Consider the following 18,379-nt stretch of genomic DNA (forward strand, 5'->3'; position numbering starts at 1 on the left):
GGGGCGGAGAGATGTATTTCCAGCTACTGTTTATTCCTGTAGTGTATTCATCCAACACCAGGATGACATTGTTTATTATTCTTACTTATGGTACTTTTCAGCAATCTCTTTAAATTCTTCTACATTCTTAAGGAAATGGGGAGACTGCAAGTTCAACTTGAGGACATTGCAATTGAGCCGATATCTATTTCAAGCCCAAAATCCAATCTATCCATCCAGAAGACTAGGACTTCCATGGGTCTGAAGTGACAGACACATGGTCCTATAAGAAACTCATCCACAGATGTACTAACATGATTTGCACTCCTCCTTCACTGACAATTCTAACTGGAATTTCAATAGGAGACATTTTGAAGTTGACCAGGAGGCTGACAAGATTTTTGATCAGGCCATTCAGGTACTGTGCAGATACTCTTGAATGATCCATATAAATGGGGTACATTCAATAATAGAAGACAGACATGAATACTAAAACCACACCCCATATTATACGTACTTATTACACCATTCATCCAGATGGACAATACCATGCCAAAAGTAGATAGCTAATCTTGAATCACAGGCAGACTAAAAGCTTCCCTCACAATTAAATGAGAAAATTAGATTTTTGTAATCAAGACAGACTTTGCAATGAACAATGTGAGCTTATAGTTTACAAATCCCCCTTTTGCTCAGTAATTGGGAGATGAGAAAAGCAGCTGCTAGGACAGACAGTTACATCCTACCAAATGACCTGTGCTTGGGATTCACCTTTTCCAGTTGTCTCCACCATGATCCCATGTTTACTGCTGACCATCTGAATTTCTAATGAGCAACAGCAGCATTCCATCTCCTAGAATAAAAAGCTGGAGCTATAGCCCTGAAGAGATGTGTCTACCAGAGCCATGTCTGAGAGACTGTCAGACCTGGGGCAAAAGTGAAACAGAATAAGAGGGTAAAGTTAAAATTATTTAAGATTCTTGACTTGGGTTACTTGGACACTACTGAGAACCCTTCCAAATATATGTTCCTTTTCTGCCCTTCCTTTATGGCCCAGTGCTGACCTGTCCTGCTAGTGATGACCTTTCCAAGGCACGGGTATGCCATATTAACCCCTTCCCTTCCTCCATTCTTCGTCAGGGAGGTCTCAGTTCCAACACAACAAAGACAACTGATGTGTCAGAGATTCATGAGTATAAGTGCCAGGAAACCCCATTTTTCCCAGTGGAAAAAAAAAACAACAGGGCTTTTGTAAGCATCTGCACATGGCTTCAGATCAGGCTGCATAGGAAAACATAAGGTTTACATTTCAGCAGTCTTCATTTTCACTCCCCTCTACCACCATCAATTTGGAACGAGAGGGTTTTTTTTGTTTTCTTTCCCCTCCTTTTAGCATAAATGGGTCAGTGAACTTCACAGCTTGAAACCCTGACAGAACCATATGTTCTTCATTAAAAGCCATTAATGACAATGATAATAGCACTAATTAGGCCGCATGCAAACATACACACACTTCAACAGCTCCAGAGCTACAAGCAATCAAAGGTCCAAATTGAACCAGCTGCTGTATGGTATTGATGAGTACTAACACCCACCACCCACCCCCCGCCTTGTCCCAAAGTAAAGGGACATACAATCAGCATCCAGCTGGACATGTGGAGCAGGTGCTTCTGATACACACATTGGTCAGGGTCTTTTGCCTTTGTTTTCCTTGTCCTTCCACCATTTCCTCTTAATTGTGTGTTAAGAATGATTGGGAAACTCCACCAAAGCCTGTAAGCATGTGTGCTCCATCACCATCTGCCATTTTTAGTTCTCTTATGGGTACAAGTGAGTACTTCACGCAGGGCTTGAAGAAGCACGTCATTGTGTTACACCTGGAAAGTATTTCTGGCAAATGGCACTGACTTGCTACTTCCTCCAAACCTGACTTCTGGAAGTCACTTTGTTATTCCCTGCTTTGGTCTCTAAAAGCAGAGGCAGTACTGCTGCACAGGCATCTGTCAGAGCTTCTTCAGAAAGATTAGCACTATGAAATCCTTGATGGGAACAACATCTGGAGCTATACTAATAAGAGTTCCTTTTAATATGACAACTAGATCACGATTATCAAATGATCAAGACCCCTGAGAAGACTGATCCATGGAAACACTGTCCATTGCAGCAAGGCCTGCTAGATCAACTGATGGACTTGCATGTGGAAAACTGGAAATCTAGGCCTGCCTCTGGTCTCAGTTTCCTCTGTAACCATAGGCAAGTCTCTTCCCTGCTCCTACCTTTGGGAATAAACATCTGTAAGAGAGGGATGATGAAACTGACCTCCTTTGTAAAGTGCTTTGAGTTATATTCAAAACCAGTATTTATAATAAAAGTCCAGTAACAGTACTCATGGGAAATGTATCAAAGCACACTCTCCTAACAGACATATAGTGTTGTTCATGTATGTGTACTTAAGGTATAATGTTGAGGTATGTATAGTAGTGAACAAGGAACACACTAGTTGCAACATAACCATCTACTCAGCACATTATGCATTCAGAGTTCAGAGTCAGCGTAGTTGCTGAGACCCTTCAGGCAAGTTACTATGGATGCAGAACTGGCAGAGAGAATAAGCCAGAGCAGCACTGCTATGCAACTGGTGGGAAACCTGGGCTAAGCCCAGGCAATCAATACCAGGTCTTAAAATCAATTCAAAATGTCAACAATCAAGTGCCTTGATGAGGCTTTGAGCCAGAACAGAGAGAAGAGAGACCTACTCACTCTCCTGTAGTGTGTGTTTCTCAGAGCTGACTGTTTCAGACTGACCACACTAACTCCTTGCTAATACAAAAAGCTTGAGTAAGGTCCTAACCCTTATGGTCCACTGAGACAAACCAGTTTCTGGCCGCTTCCTCACCTTCCTGTCTCAGTTTGTCAAGGGAAGAGCACATTGTTACCCTGTTCATAACAAACTAAAAACTCCAAAGAGAGGAATGGAAAAAAATGGCCAGTAGATTTTAACTCCAGTGAATCTTTAGCATAAAGGACAGACACTGCTTGGAAAAATAAAGATTTTGAGAACAAATCTGATAATGTCCCAGCCGTGAAGATAAGAGCCTCCTAGTTTCCTAGTTAGAAAGAGAAAGGTCCTCCACATCTTGTATTACGATTTTCCTTACTCTCCAGAGATTATGAACTCACCTGAATCATCCTTCCCTGATAGGGGCTGGTTCTTCAGCTTTTGCTGCTTAGTTTGTAGTCTCACAGCCTCCAGACAGGTACTCTTAAGTAGACTAATCCATTCATACCATTCTTCCTAGACCATAACATTATACCAGCCGGGCTCCCAAAACTTTTTTTTCCATTTCAGAGAGTGAATAACTGGATCAGAACTGGTTTCTTGATATTACAGTATCTGATAAGCAACATTAGAAAGCCGTAAAAAATCACCTAGCTGATTTGCAGAAATATGTAGTAATGAAACACCTCTCCTGTGCAACAGGCTGGTGTACAAAAAACATCAACTGAGGGACACATGCATTACTCCAGCTATGAAAAAAAGTAGCTAGACAACTTCAAAATCAGTACACAGCTACATTCTTTCTGCTTTATAGAAAGTAAAGTTTTGTTTTGTTTTTACAGTGAACTTTTATTTTTTAAACAAAAAGCACGGCATAAACCACATGAGAACTCAGCATGCACAGACTAGTGGTGCTAGAGGACAATACTTTATGAATTTTTCACACAGCTGAGTACAACATATATCAGCTAGAATCATGCCTGCTTAAATGTGAAGTGAATTAGAAAGCTCAAATAAAACTGATAGCTTGGTTTAAAAATCTTCGTATTCTGACCTCCAGGCAATGCAAACTAGAAATACTTTTTTTTAAAAAAAATCATTCTTTTAGAAGGCAGGAGCCAGGCAGTGTCACAGCATCTATATCTTAACAGCCTGAGTTTCCCGAAATGTATCAGTGTAATTTATTTCAGTGGTAATATTGTATGCCCTGTGCTTTTTTGAATGATACATCCATAAGACTCCTGAATCCATTTTCACCATACGCTACTGCCCCCGCCCCCTCTCAGCCCTGCCCCAACCCACAGCAATATTTCTTTATAGTCAGATGTTAATAAAATGCTTCTCTCTAGAAGCAACTCATTACCCAAGCAAGTTGAAGGAGGTTATCAGGAATGTGGTATTACTGTACAGTGACCTGTGAAGGTTATTACTCCAAGATGGGAGATCATGAGGAGGGAGTACATGAGGAGATGCCTGTAGCAGAGCAGAGTCCTGTCACTATGCAGCCAACACCTGCCTTTAAACGTTCTTGTTCCTCAATTCCCTTTTTTCCGCAGAGGGTCAGGATGAAGCAACCTGCCGTTCTACAAGGGTGCCTCCCAGCACACCGCAGCAGGCTGTGAAAATGCCACAGGCAGCAAAAAGCGAGGTGCATGGGCAGAGAGACTGGCAGGTCCTTGCTGACAACGTCCATTACAGGTGAGGCAGGGAACACCCGTACGCCGGGGCAGATGGACTAAGCAAAGAGAGCTCTGCAACCGGACCACAAACCATCCTGATGCTTTGTGGTGAAAGGAAGTGACCTCAGTACTGTCCCTGCAGGGTTGGGGCCCTATTTGTGAAAGGGCCAGGCTGGCTTAGGAGGGGGCCCAGGTGAGTTGGTACTGGTGAAGAGAGCATGGTTATTCTAGGCCAGAGGAGTTGTCATAGGTCAGGCTATGCATGGGTCATAGCAATGAACTCTTCCCCGGGACCTGTGCTCTACCCTTGAGAGCACACACAGAAACAGGTGGGGAATGGGACTTAACCACTCTCACGGGACAACGAAGCTATCGGAACAGGGGAGTGCTGAGGAGCAAGCACTTGACCTCACCACTGTCAGGTATTAGTGAATTTAGGGCTTTCAAACAACAAATCTAGTTAAAACACGTCAGCCAATTGAGACAAGCTGACTAATTATGATGTTAAGAAGAAAATGCATTTTTTTTCTCCCGATAAATTAATTATTCACAAAATTATTTCACACATTTGAACTTAGGTCTCGGTTTATCAAATACCTCCTCTCTCCCATTCCTTTTCTCTTCTGTTTTGCCTAGACCACAGGCTCTTCAGAACAAAAGCTGCCTCTTCTCAACCTTCTCCATAGTACTACCACACTTAACCCGGAGGGCTCCTGATTCTGACAAGAGTCCCCAGGCACCTCTCTAATTGAAGCAACTTTGTTAAGCCACAGAAATCAAAAGGAAACAAACCAGCTCCCATTCACGTTACAGTGGTTTGAACCTCCTGAAAGTACAGATCAGAAGGTGTTAAAATTCCTGTGGCTGAGTAGACTCAGTGATCACCTCTTACAATTTATATTGTATACGTTCTCAAAACAACACATATTCAACCTTCAGGTTTAATAGGAAGAGTATGGATAGAAAGTGCTGCATAAGCATAGGGTTCCTTTCAAGTGTATAGGAAAGGGACAACCCTGTGACTGGCCTGTTTTCTTCTAAGCTCAGATGGCATTTGTGAACAGCTAACCCAGGGGATGCCTCCACTGAGTACAGCTGGCAGATGATGAGCTCATTTTTACCTGTACTCTAAAACAACCCACAAATCTGGTAACTGCATCAGCATAGCACTGAGCTTGAATTAATTATCTCAATTCCGGCTTTAATTCAAGTTTTGGTTGGCAATGCAGGAAACCTGAATTTTTGATTCCTCATAGCAGATTAGCAGTGGCACAACTGCATAAAGCAAAATACTGAAGTGATATGATATCACTCTGCTGGTTCACAATTTATACTGCTGAGACCCAGCAGGGTAGGAGGCATAGACTACTCAGTGGGGAACCACAGATTCGGGCTCATAGCTGGCTAACAGAGACATAAATCATTCAGCTTAGAGCATCAGCAGCATGTACTCATTTTAGTTTGAATACTGTGCAGATATTCCCCAAAGTATCAAAATGCCTATCCTGCTTGCATCGGAAAACTTTCCCCCTCCTGGCAGGACAGTGTAACCATCCTTATGAAGTTTAATGAAGCTAAGAAGGGAAGGCGAGATAAAGGACTGCAAAGTCTGATCTGCTGTAATGGATTAATGCTGTCCTGAAAAACACGCTGGGCTGAGCTTTCAGCCCCTTTCCTCTTAAATATCTAGGACAGTGTTGAAAAATGCATGTGCCACCATTGCTGAGAAATGGACAACTTCTTTCCATTCCTCTTCCATTTGCCGGGTAAACAGGCCAATCGCAGAGTCAGCAGCCATGGCAATTTCTGAATCAATATTTATCAAGCCCTTCTCCAACTGCTATTTCATGCCTCATTGGTCAGAGAGCATCCTCTCCAAGTGAGCCAGAAAATCCTGACCTTGCAAACGACAGAGGAGCTGCTTGAGGACTGCAGCAGCTCCTCTAGCTTAAAAAAAGAAAAAAAAAAAATAATCACAATCCATGTGAATGTCCTCATGGCATTACACATTCTTCTTCCACCCCTTTCCTTTCTCCCATCCCTTCTTTCAGCATCAACCCTTGAAGCTAAAGCTTCATTTAAGAGCCCTAAACAAACAGCTTGTTCATTAGCAAAAATCAAGCTATATGTAAAGGACATTAAAAGCCATGGGTACCCGCAAGGGAATCTGTTTTGGTTTTTTTGTTTGTACTTTTAATGACATGAAAGATTGATTTCTTCCTACCCCTCCCCTAGGCATAGCGAGTTCGCAATTATTCCATCAAACAAAAGCAACTGCAACAATTAGGGGGAACAGGCTGACAGAAAGGAAGGTAGTTCAGGGCACAAAGATGCTATCCTCCATCCCGGCACTCCCCAGAGGAGACTACAGAGGGCAGAGAAATCTGAGAGAGGCCAAGTGCCGTAAGATCACCTCTGGAAAACAGATTGCCAAAAATCAACTGATAGCTCAGGGACATTTGAAAGGAAATAAAACATTGTCCTTCCCCAGTAAAAAAGAAATAACTTGTTATAAAAGCAAATATGTCCATGATTCTTAGAAGACCTGAAGTGGTGTTACTTACCAGCACACCCTCTGAAGTCTATGGATTGCCTCCAGGACCCATTCAGACAAATTGGCATTAACTGTGCACTTTAGCCCAGAAGGGATTCATAGTGCCCCACAATCTGGTACCACAGCATGTCCCTCTGCTGCAGGTTGACATGCCTGAGGTTTTCTGGGAAAATACACGTGTATCTGCAGACCCCATCAAAATATACACTGAAGGTGAGGAATTGTTCCTGCCAGAAAGGGACTGAAAACAAACACAATCAAAGTGAAAAACGTGAAGGATCAGAGAGGAGTCACCGTTTTGGGTTTTTTTGGGTTTGTTTTTTTTTTTTTTCTCCAGTAGAAGAGAATGCCTCCAAGCACCCAAGGAAATTGCATCTTTGAGTTTCCTCTGAGCCCCAAGACAAGCAGAGAATTTCTGGACCTTTGTCCACTGGAGTGTAGATACCTTAGACCTTCTCTGTACAAGTCCGTTATTCAAAACAAAACAACAAATAATAGGTATGATTTCTGGGCACATTTTCAATATATTCATCAATGACCTGGAGGAAGGGACAGAGTGTACCATCAGCAAGTTTGCTGATGACACAAATCTGGGAGGGGTGGCTGACACACCAGAAGGCTGTACCACCATACAGCGAGACCTGGACAGGCTGGAGAGCTGGGTGGAGAGGAACCTTATGAAATTCAACAAGGGCAAGCGTAGGGTACTGCATCTGGGGAGGAATAACCCCATGCATCAGTACAGGTTGGGGGCTGACCTCCTGGAGAGCAGCTCTGTGGAAAGGGACCTGGGAGTCCTGGTGGACAACAGGATGACCATGAGCCAGCAATGTGCCCTGGTGGCCAAGAAGGTCCATGGCATCCTGGGGTGCATCAAGAAGAGTGTGGCCAGTAGGTCAAGGGAGGTCATCCTCCCCCTCTACTCTGCCCTGGTGAGGCCACATCTGGAGTATTGTGTCCAGTTCTGGGCTCCCTGGTTCAAGAAGGACAGGGAACTGCTGGAGAGGCTCCAGCAAAAGGCTACTAAGATGATTAAGGGATTGGAACATCTTTCTTGTGAGGAAAAGCTGAGGGACTTGGGTCTTTTTAGTCTAGAGAAAAGAAGACCAAGGGGGGAATCTTATCAATACTTATAAATACATAAAGGGGGGGTCCCAGGAGGATAGGACCAGTCTTTTTTCAGTGGTGCCCAGTGATAGGACAAGAGGTAATGGGCACAAACTTGAACATAGGAAGTTCCATCTTAACATGAGGAGGAACTTCTTTACTTTGAGGGTGGCAGAGCACTGGAACAGGCTGCCCAGAGAGGTTGTGGAGTCTCTGACTCTGGAGACATTCAAAACCCACTTGGACGCCCTCCTGTACAACCTGCTGGTGCAGACCCTGCTCTGGCGGGGGGTGTGTGTGGACTAGATGATCTTCAGACACCCCTTCCAACACTGACCATTCTGTGATTTTCCTCCCATTAAGCCCCATAACTCTTCTGGGAACACTTCTCCCAAAACAGTTTCTCTCTTCACTATTTCTCCCCCTGTTTTGTTTACAAGTTAATATAAAGCTGCTCTTTTTATTTTCATTATTTTTGTAGGGTTCAGCAATAACCTGCTTTGTTCTTTTCAGCTTTCCTAACCAGGTCCTCCCAGTTTTTCGGTCTCTCTTACTCTTCTGAGCTCTGCTCAAAAGATCACATCACCACATTTCAAATACTACACCACACTCTGTGTTTGGAACTCTCTCTACTCATTCAGAAGGTAGTCTTGTTCAGAGGAGTTTTGCCATGGGACATCAATTGGATGTCAGCTCCAAATTACATAGAGTGATACAGCTTATGACCACCACGATCCCTGGGAAAAGGCCGCTGTCCGTACACACCCAAAGCCCAACAACTCCAATTGGTGCTTTGTTCCTAAGGAGTCCAAGCTGGCCTCTTTCTGCCTCTTTTGTACAGTTTTATTTCTCCAGTTAAGCCATGTTTCACGTGACTTCCCCTGTTTGAATTCTAATGTATTGACTTCTGTCCAGATTTCAAGACTTTTAGTTGTCTTTGTATTTATCTGGTACTCACAACACTTTCCACATTAGCAGCATCAGTGAACTAATGGGCTATTTGTTATTTCCCAGATCATTAGTCAAGGTCTTCAACAGAACAAGCCCTTCAGCAATCTCTGCCCAGGACACTGCTTCTCAGCTTCATTGCTACCGGCCTGCAGCACCTCCTGCCCTCCTGCTCACTCGCAGACCATGTGATAGCACCTTCATGCATACCAGTGCAAGTGCATTTTTCATTGCTTTCGCCACGTACAAAATGCTTTAACAGAATCCCAAGTTTGGGATTCTTTCTTTCTGCATTTCTGCCAGCCAATCAATTCGCATAATGTTTTCCTTGAGAGAGAGAGATGCCACAGATATAGCAGTTACTGCAATGGAAGTAGTAATTAAAAAAAAAAAAAAAAAATCTTATTCCAGAAACAATGGGATGGAGGAAGCTCAGTTTCTTATGCATTATCTCCTGCTACATTCTCATCCACATCTCCTGAACCTGACTTGGTAGTTTCAGGCTCCTGTGCCTTTCCCTGTTTTATAGAGTGGCACACCAGAAGGGCAGGATGCTCCGTGGCCAGTCTGGAACTGCAGAGCTGCTAATCAGCGTGCCAATAGGCATGTGTTAACTGGCCAGTTGGCTCCTATCAGACTGAGCATACATGGGCAGAAACAGCCAAGCTGTTCTCTCAGCAGAGACACTAACAGATGCCTACTTCGCTTCTACTCAACCACTAGTTCCCAGGAAACACACAGGACCCTGACATACTTGCTTTCTGTTCTGTTACATTGGCTTCAAACTGACCTGTGGGTCCAAATATTATTAGAGAAGGTCTGAAGGGCAGCAGGATTTCCCAGACTTCATTCCTGAATGAACCAGCCTAAAAACATATTTGTGTTGGCCTGCACATGTGCGTACTTGCAGCAAGAGTTATTTGGGAGTCAGTCATGGTGGCAGATGCACCTCATCAGGATCCTAAAGCCTCAGCAAGAGCAGACCCTGCAGTCAAGCTCTGTCCAAGGTCAGGGACTGAAGTTTGAAATTGCATTGGATAAACAATATACTTTAAAAGCTGAATGTTTGTTGAGGTGAGGTAGTATCAAAAGACCTTATTCGGGCGTCCCAGCATAATAGTCACTGGCAAGTCCAAAAGCTGTAAAGGCTGAACCTCCACAAAAGAAGTGAGGGGGACTTGGTCACTGTGACGGAAGAGGAAAAGAAGGAAAGGCTTGCACAGGGATTACTCTCCCTGTGACATGCTTCCAGTGAGACCTTGGGCAACTGCCTTAGCAGTGTGTGCTGTATTTTCTCATCTGTCAAACAGGAAAAAGAAACAGAGCTTTTCAAGCAGGCATCAGGCTGCTTAGTGCACTAGTGTTTATAGACTGCTTTTAGATATACTGATCGGGGCCGGGGGGGGGACTTGGCAGGGGAAGGAGGTGAGAGCTGAGGATCAAATTCTGAGGCATCAACTTTACAGGTGTTCCTCAGGGTTCAATTCTAGGGCCAGTTCTGTTCATTATATTTATCAACAATCTGGATGCAGGAGTTGAATGCACCCTTAGCAAATTTGCTGATGACACGAAACTGACTCTCTTGAGGGACAAGAGGCCTTGCAGAGAAATCTAGATAGACTGGAGTACTGGGCTATGATTAATGGGATGAAATTTAACAAGTCAAAATGCTGGATTCTGCACCTAGGACAGTAATGCCAAGCACAAGTATAAACTGGGAGAGAAGTGGCTGGAGAGCAGCCCTGCAGCAAGGGATCTGGGGGTGCTGGTCAACAACAGGCTCAATACGAGTCAGCAGTGTGCCCTGGCAGCCAAGAGGGCAAATCGCATCCTGGGGCACATCAACACAGTATAATCAGCTGGTGGAGAGGGGTGGTTATCCTGCTGTATTCAGCATTGGGGCAGCCTTACCTTGAACACTGTGTGCAGTTCTGAGCCCCGCAATTTAAGAAGGACATGAAGGTCCTCGAATGCATCCAGAGAAGGGCAACAAAGCTGGTGGAATGGCTGGAAGGAATGTCCTATGAGAAGCAGCTAAGGACTTGGGGCTTGTCTAGTTTGGAGAAAAGGAGGCTGAGGGGGGACCTCATTGCTCTTAACAGCTTCCTGAGGTGGGGAAGGGGAGACGGAGGAGCTGATCTCCCACTCTGGAGACATTCGAAACCTGCCCAAATGCTGTCCTGTGCAACCTGCTGTAGGTGACGCTGCTCTGTCAGGAGGGTTGGACTAGATGATCTTCAGAGGTGCCTTCCAACCCTGACCATTCTGTGATTCTGTGATCTCTTCTCCATGGTATCCAGTGATAGGACACGTGGGAATGGTTCAAAGATGTGCCAGGGGAGGTTTAGACTGGACATCAGGAGGCTTTTCTTTATCAAGAGGGTGGAAAAACACTGAAACAGGTTTCCTAGAGAGGCTGGTGATGCCTCAAGCCTGTCAGTGTTTAAGAGGCATTTGGACAATGCCCTTAACAACAGGCTTTAACTTGGTCAGCCCTGAATTGGTCAGGCAGTTGGACTAGATAGCCATTGTAGGTCCCTTCCAACTGAAATAGTCTATTCTATTCTAAACAGCAGAGTGCACAGGCAACAAAAGCATGAATCAAGCCTTTCAAGTATTCTGTGCCAGCTCAGAGCTCTGAGACAAGAAGTTTCCTCTAGACAAGTAGGCCTTGCTGACTTACCTTCCCCAGATGATTCATAAACTCTGACTGATGTACAATACCATCAGTGATATTTTCTTTTCTTTTCTTTTTTTTTTTTTTGTTGTACTTGGTTTCCTGCTCCACCTACCTCTTCAGAAAGGACTGATTTTCTCCTACATTTCATTACAAGCTCATCCGTCCTTTTTCACTGCTGGTGCCAACCAAGTTCCTCAAACAAGGCTGTTGCATTTGACCTTCAGAGTCCATGAATCAAACAGTATGGTGTGAGCAACTCAGTTTGTCATTCATGGACACATCAGTGATGAGGTTACCCAGACTGCCAGTCAACCATACAACTACAGCATCCTAAATAGCTTCCATATCATATCAAGTGTAATAATATATTGGTGACTCAAGAGAGAAAAGCCTTTTGTCTCTGAACAAATTTATTTCTCTCTGAAATTAAGACCTTCTGGTTTTAATTTCAGTTCCTCTGCCGCTGCTGAAACGAAGCTGCTAAAAGCACAGATGATGTGCAGCAATGTCCTCTTTGGCTAAACAAAACTCCAAAATAAACAGATGGAAGGACTTGGCACAGCTCATTCCTTGGGCACCCTGAAATAGAAGAGCATTTCCCTTTGTCCATTTTCTCCCATCTCAGATAACATGAGTTGGTCAGGGACATCTTACTACAGAGACACTTTTCCTTGCTTCTTTCCTTTAGCTTCTCTAATTTCCTAGCGCATGCCTCTTCAGAATGGAGCTAGGGTACCAGAAGGGTTTTGCTTATAAGATTCCTAGAGGCTTTTTAATGTGTGTACACATGCACAGACAAAACACAGTTAATTCTGAAATGCTTAAAGTGGGACTGACATGGTATACACACCTGCTACATTTATACAGTTTGCTATGGCTGCAGTTTTACAGCAAGTGAGAATGAGGGGCACCTTTCAGAGAGATGGCCATGTAGACAGAAAGATGAGCTCACCCAGAAGAAGCATTGGGAACTGGATACTTTCCTGAACAACCCAGGAATTAATTGATTTTTCAGGCCTAGATCAGTAAGCAGTTCTGTGCATAGCAGCATATGACAGACATACACACTGGAAAATATTCTTCGCAGTCTCACTTTGGCCTGCCACAAAAAGGAAAAAACAAATCAAAAAGATACATCAGAACAAAAACTTGTTAGAAACCTCCTCAGGCAAGCAATATGGCAAGGACTAAAAGCTTTAATGGCATTTAGACTCCTGGCTACACAAATCTTGTCTAAAATAAAGCAGTCTTTAGAACAGATAGTCAGATCAGACAACGACAGATCAGTAGTTATAAGTTCATGATCTTTCAGATGAGACATAAAACTGGGTCCTGACCTTGTGTGATCATTAAAGATCTCATAACGCTTTTTGCAAAAAGAGGGTTGTTAATCCCACTGGTCTGGAAACAATCCAATTTAGGTAACTACCTAAATCAATCTTACAGATTCATCTAGATGCAGTAGTGTCCTCTATTCTCCAGGCTAAAGAGTATGTGGCATTTCTGTGTGCTATAATACATGACTAAAAGAATCCTCCCTATCTCAGCAATTAGGTGAAGCAATCTTTGTATATGCAGTCACTACCACTCCTACAAGGGGATTATGAACCCTAACGTTTGCTAAGGAACTTGGAGATGCATAGTACAATGGATAGGAAATGTATTATGGTGTTCAACACCGTTCAATTTTCTTGAAACCCTTTGCCACACTAGAGTAGTTCAAAATCAGAACTTCCCAAATTTTGAGTGCTAACAGATAAACTACAAATGCAGGAGAGTAGAATGCTTATGCCATTGCCACTACATAAGCCTATCGGACAATATTCAAAGAGACACAGGGACAAGACCAGGACAGCTCAATAATGCCTGAATTATGGCCGCCGAGCACATTGATGGTCAGCAGGTGAAACTATACGTGGTCCAAACCAGTAAATTTTCAAAACATAAGTACTGGGCTCTTTGATAGGCATTAAAGGATAACACACAGGTTCATCTTAAGCACAAATTCCAGCTTCCACCCAGGATGACTCATAAGCACATCTCATTTTAAAAATTTCTTTACAAATAGCATCACTAGGGGTTCCAAAACTCCTTGGAGTTCATTCAATATGGAAATCCACAGGAGTGGATGAGACCCCAGACAAAAATAAAACAACAGAAGCATCAACTGTGCTATTCTGTAAGGAGTTAGTCTCCCAACATAGTCACTAAGTATCTCTTAGAGGAATAAAGCAGCAATAAAATTCTACAGGCACACACAGCTTGAGCTACAGAAGACATGAAATACGGATGTAGTAAAATAGTGTGGATTTTTTACTCTAATAAAAATGTAAGAGGACAATCACATCTGCCACCAGAAAGATTAAGCTTTGAGACACATAGCGTCTTAACATAAGCGTGCCTGCACACATATAAAAGAACGTCTGAGTCAGGGTGTGCCTTTGGATACTAACAGCAAAGGCAGATTTTGAACTGAGGTCTCCATTCACAACTATCTGTCAAAGCAAGTATGTTATTTTTCAGCTAGATAAAAAGGGTAGTCCTTTAACAAAGAAGCACTCAATTATGGTTACTTACAGCGTTTACCTCTTGTGATCCTTTGGCATTACTAAACAGAAGCTATGATTCCATTCCCATTAAAACCTAAAAGTAGATTTCCTGGGGAAAAGATCAAGGCTAATCTGCAGATGATTTCAGAGATGTTCTCACCTGCATCTTCCCAAAGCAGAACATTCAAGTTTTCTTCACCAGGAAAGCCTACCAGGTTACCATTTTCCTCGTATTCACTATGTATTTACCTCAATAGTCTCACTACCTAACCAAAAGCCAAATACAAAAAAAATGATCCAAGAACAAGTAGTTTCTCATGGTGAAGCTTGCTTCTTTGATGAGCCTGCAGAATAAGAGCATGTAACAAGGTGGTGTTTGGTTTTGTTTTTTTTTTTTTAAATGCATGCAACCTCCTAGTAAAACATTGTGCACTGAAGTCAAGAGAGCACAACCCCAGTAGGACTCCTTCATGCTCACTCTGTCCTGTTCCTCTCACGCCGAGAACAAAACTGGCAAGCCAAAAAGGCACAAGTGAAGTTTAGCTTACAGTATGCAGTAAGGAGACCGTGGGAGCATTTTCCAGTTACTGATTTAGTACAATTTGTTCGAACAATATGTGGTTACCAAAAAAGAAGCCTGAATGAACTAAACCACAAACTACATTTATCATACTCATAAGAACCTTGTTCCTATAACAATGAATTCTTCATAAATAGTCTGTTCAGGATGAAGCAGAAAGTAAGAATTCATCTTTGGGTAAAATTTTGACACAGTCACATTTAAGTTCACTGTAGCATGAGAACAAAGTGGAAACAGCAGAAAATTGGGAACCCCTTTCACATCAGAACAGCTGTTAGGCAAGTAATTAGGGTCTCCCATATCACAAGAGATTACCCTAACCTCAGGCTATTGGTCTTTCTGGGGTGCATGATATTTTCTCTCTAGTTTAGACCAGAAACTGCATTCTGGGAAATGTTCCTGGCAGGGGTTTAGTATGACTATAAAATTGCATTTTCTGTTTAAATAAAGGGCAAATATGCTATGGTAGCTATAGGCTTACAGCTTCTTTCTTTGATCTGCAGCTAGCTATAGGAATGACTCAAAGAAATGGCTACAGAAAGCAGTAAGTAAAGATTACTGGTTCCAAGGGAAAGCCAGGTTGCAAAATAGAGAATAGTTTCTAAACCTGAAGAGTATCTTGGTAGCAGAAGACTCATACAAGGAGACAATTTATTGTCTCTAAGTCAATATTGGCAATTACAAACTAATTCTAGTTGAGGTCTGCAAAAGGCACATGGGCACACCTGTTAACTTTTCCAGCAGTGCAATGATGGGCTTTCATGGCACCAGTGCATGCAGAGAATGAAACTGTTCGACTCATGATGCACAGGACCAGTTATTCACAGTCACTGCTGAATACAAATACCCAAGTTCTGCATCCTATTTTTAACTTGCAAATTGTACTGCTACAAAAAAAAGATAAGCCCCATCACCAAAATTTGAGCTTCAGATAGCTATAAAATTTGCTGATAAAAGCTCATTGCAAAGAAGCATGGTCAGCAAGCCCACGCTCTCCCCCATAAATATTTTAAGTGTTCACAGAACAGTACCAAAGAGAGAAAGAAACACACTAAAAAGTATATTTTACATCCCCTTTCCTCCCACTCCTTTTCACAGTGGACAGGAGGAGAGCAATGGCAGCTCCTGCCCAAATAATTTCATCAATCCAAACCTGATCAATCTTACAGCAGACAGTACCAAGAGGAACAAAAATGAGCCACCATCTGTGGCATCTTCTGGGTGGCAGCACAACTAACATTTTGAGAGTGAGCTGACACTCATGTCAGAGACAAGAGACACATGATGCTTTAACAGAAACTTTGTATCATTATAAATTTCTGATAATCTATATGAAAGAAATATTGATGCCAGGAGTAGCAAGCTGCTTTTCTGTGAAGGATGCTAACAATGTATCTTCACAGTTGTGCTGCACACTTGTGTGGCTGTCATTGTATCGTCATGGTGTGACACAAACCAACCCCCCTCCAAAACTACAATTCATTACCAGCAACACAATGCCTGATGTTAATTGAGAGCTCTTGGCACTTCTTGCTGCTCTGAAGAGATCTAAGAGCCATCCTGAATGCACACAGTGAGGAAAGCTACTAACAAAAGCCCACATGCACGGACGAAGCCTGGAATATTGTTTTGGAGATGTGCTCATTGATTTGGGGAGGCAAAAACTTACCGTGGTAGAAAGGATAACGGTGAAGAAAAGTCACTTGATATACAAGCATCTGTCTCCCTTTCAGCAGGCAGATCCAATAGGTTAATTGCTAAAGTGTTGTCAAATATCTGACAGATCGGACCCAAACAGCATGCTGTGCTTACACCACCTACGCAGCAGACAATCTGAGTCTTAAAAGTAAAGTTACAGCCTCCTTTGCTGCAAGGTTTCTAAATGGGCACGTCACACACATCATTTATGGACATCTGCTCAGACCTTCAGATGAACACCCCAAGAGACATGAGCTTCCACCTCAAACTCAGCAGCAGCATCTCAGTTCTCCAGTTTAGCTACCAAATTACTGATTGCTTCTGCAAACAGACAAAAGAGTGAGAAAAGCCAAGGGAGAGGAACTAGAAGTTTCTGTTTTGAATTTGCCACCATCACAGTAAGGCAAACAAAGATGGGGAGGGAAGGAAAGCCTAGTGAAGAAAAACAGGGACAGGAAAGAAAAAACAAGAGGAGCACATGATGGGGAAGGGGGACACTATGGAGAAAGAGGGGAAACCACAAACCTCACCTCACCATGACAGACTCAGAAGCAATGGCACCTGAAAGCTGAGCCACCCTCCACGCTCACTGGCTCGCTTAAATCCTCCCTTGTTTTTTTCCCAAAGCCTCAGACCAGTCACAACAGTCAGGCAGCGAGGCTGAGCTCTGCTGGGACCTCCAGTACCTGCTTTCCCGCTCCCACATCCCCTCAGCTACCACCAGAACTGAGCTTCTCCCGCCTCTACACCAAGCAGCCGGAGGAGCCCGGGGACCCACCAGAGCCCCCTCTGTGCACCCCCGGGCCCTGCAAACCATCCCAAAGTGAGGCCTTACTGAGGACAGGGTGAGGACAAGGCTGAGGGTTGAGGCAACCCTCCCTCCCTCCTTCCTTCCTTGGGAGAAGTGTGAGGCAACCACCAGCGCAGCCCGAAAAACACAGCAATCACCTCAGCCAGGCAAAAGCCTGGACCCAACAGGACCACACCAGCCCAGGCCCCAGCACACGAAATATGTATTTTAACACTGCCAACCTGTTCCACGGCCTCTACAGCCCCTGCCAGCTACCCGGTGCTCTGGAAAAGCAGATAAAAGCGGTTGAAACACTGTATTTTCCTCCCCTCAGTGCTGCTGCTGGCCCCTCTAGGAGCCCTCTGAGGGCTGGCGCTGCCCCCCTGTGCTCCAGGCTGGGCCCAGGTGTCCCCCGTTACCAGCCCTGCCCCACAGCTGCCACCCCTCAGGGCACGCTCACAGCCCTGGGGCTCTTCCAAAAAACTCTCTTCTAGCCTAACAGGCAACTAATGCACCATCCTCACATTTTAGCATACACTCCTGTCACACGCGTGGCCGTGCTTTGACATGGTAGCACTTCCAGTTCACACAAGCCCCCTATTTTTACTACTTTTTTTTTTTTTTCTTTTTTTTTTTTTTTTTTTTTTTGTGGCTGCGACAAGCTGCGGCGTCACAAGCATCAACATCAGTGGTCTGGTTTGTCATCCATGTTAGACTGGGGCAGAGGGACACAGAGGGCCTTCATGATATACACTAGGCTTTGTTACAATCTCCATATATAGTACTTTCTGGAAACATCCATTGCCCTGACAGGACTTTCAAGCTGGTTGCTCAACAGACAGAGTACTGCAAAAAAGGTAGCCCAGGGGCAGGATAGAGGATATTGCTCTGGTCTCTGGAGCCACAGGTGTCTGACCATACCTGCTAGTCACAGCCCAGCAGAAAATAAAGAACTGGACCCAAAAACGGGCCAGGTGTCACTCTGTCTAAAACGTCCTTCATTCATCAGTAACCTGCACATGGCTATTGCTCGGGG

Source organism: Charadrius vociferus, unplaced genomic scaffold (genome assembly GCF_000708025.1).
Source record: "Charadrius vociferus isolate BGI_N301 unplaced genomic scaffold, ASM70802v2 scaffold111, whole genome shotgun sequence".
NCBI classification, from domain to species: Eukaryota; Metazoa; Chordata; class Aves; order Charadriiformes; family Charadriidae; genus Charadrius; species Charadrius vociferus.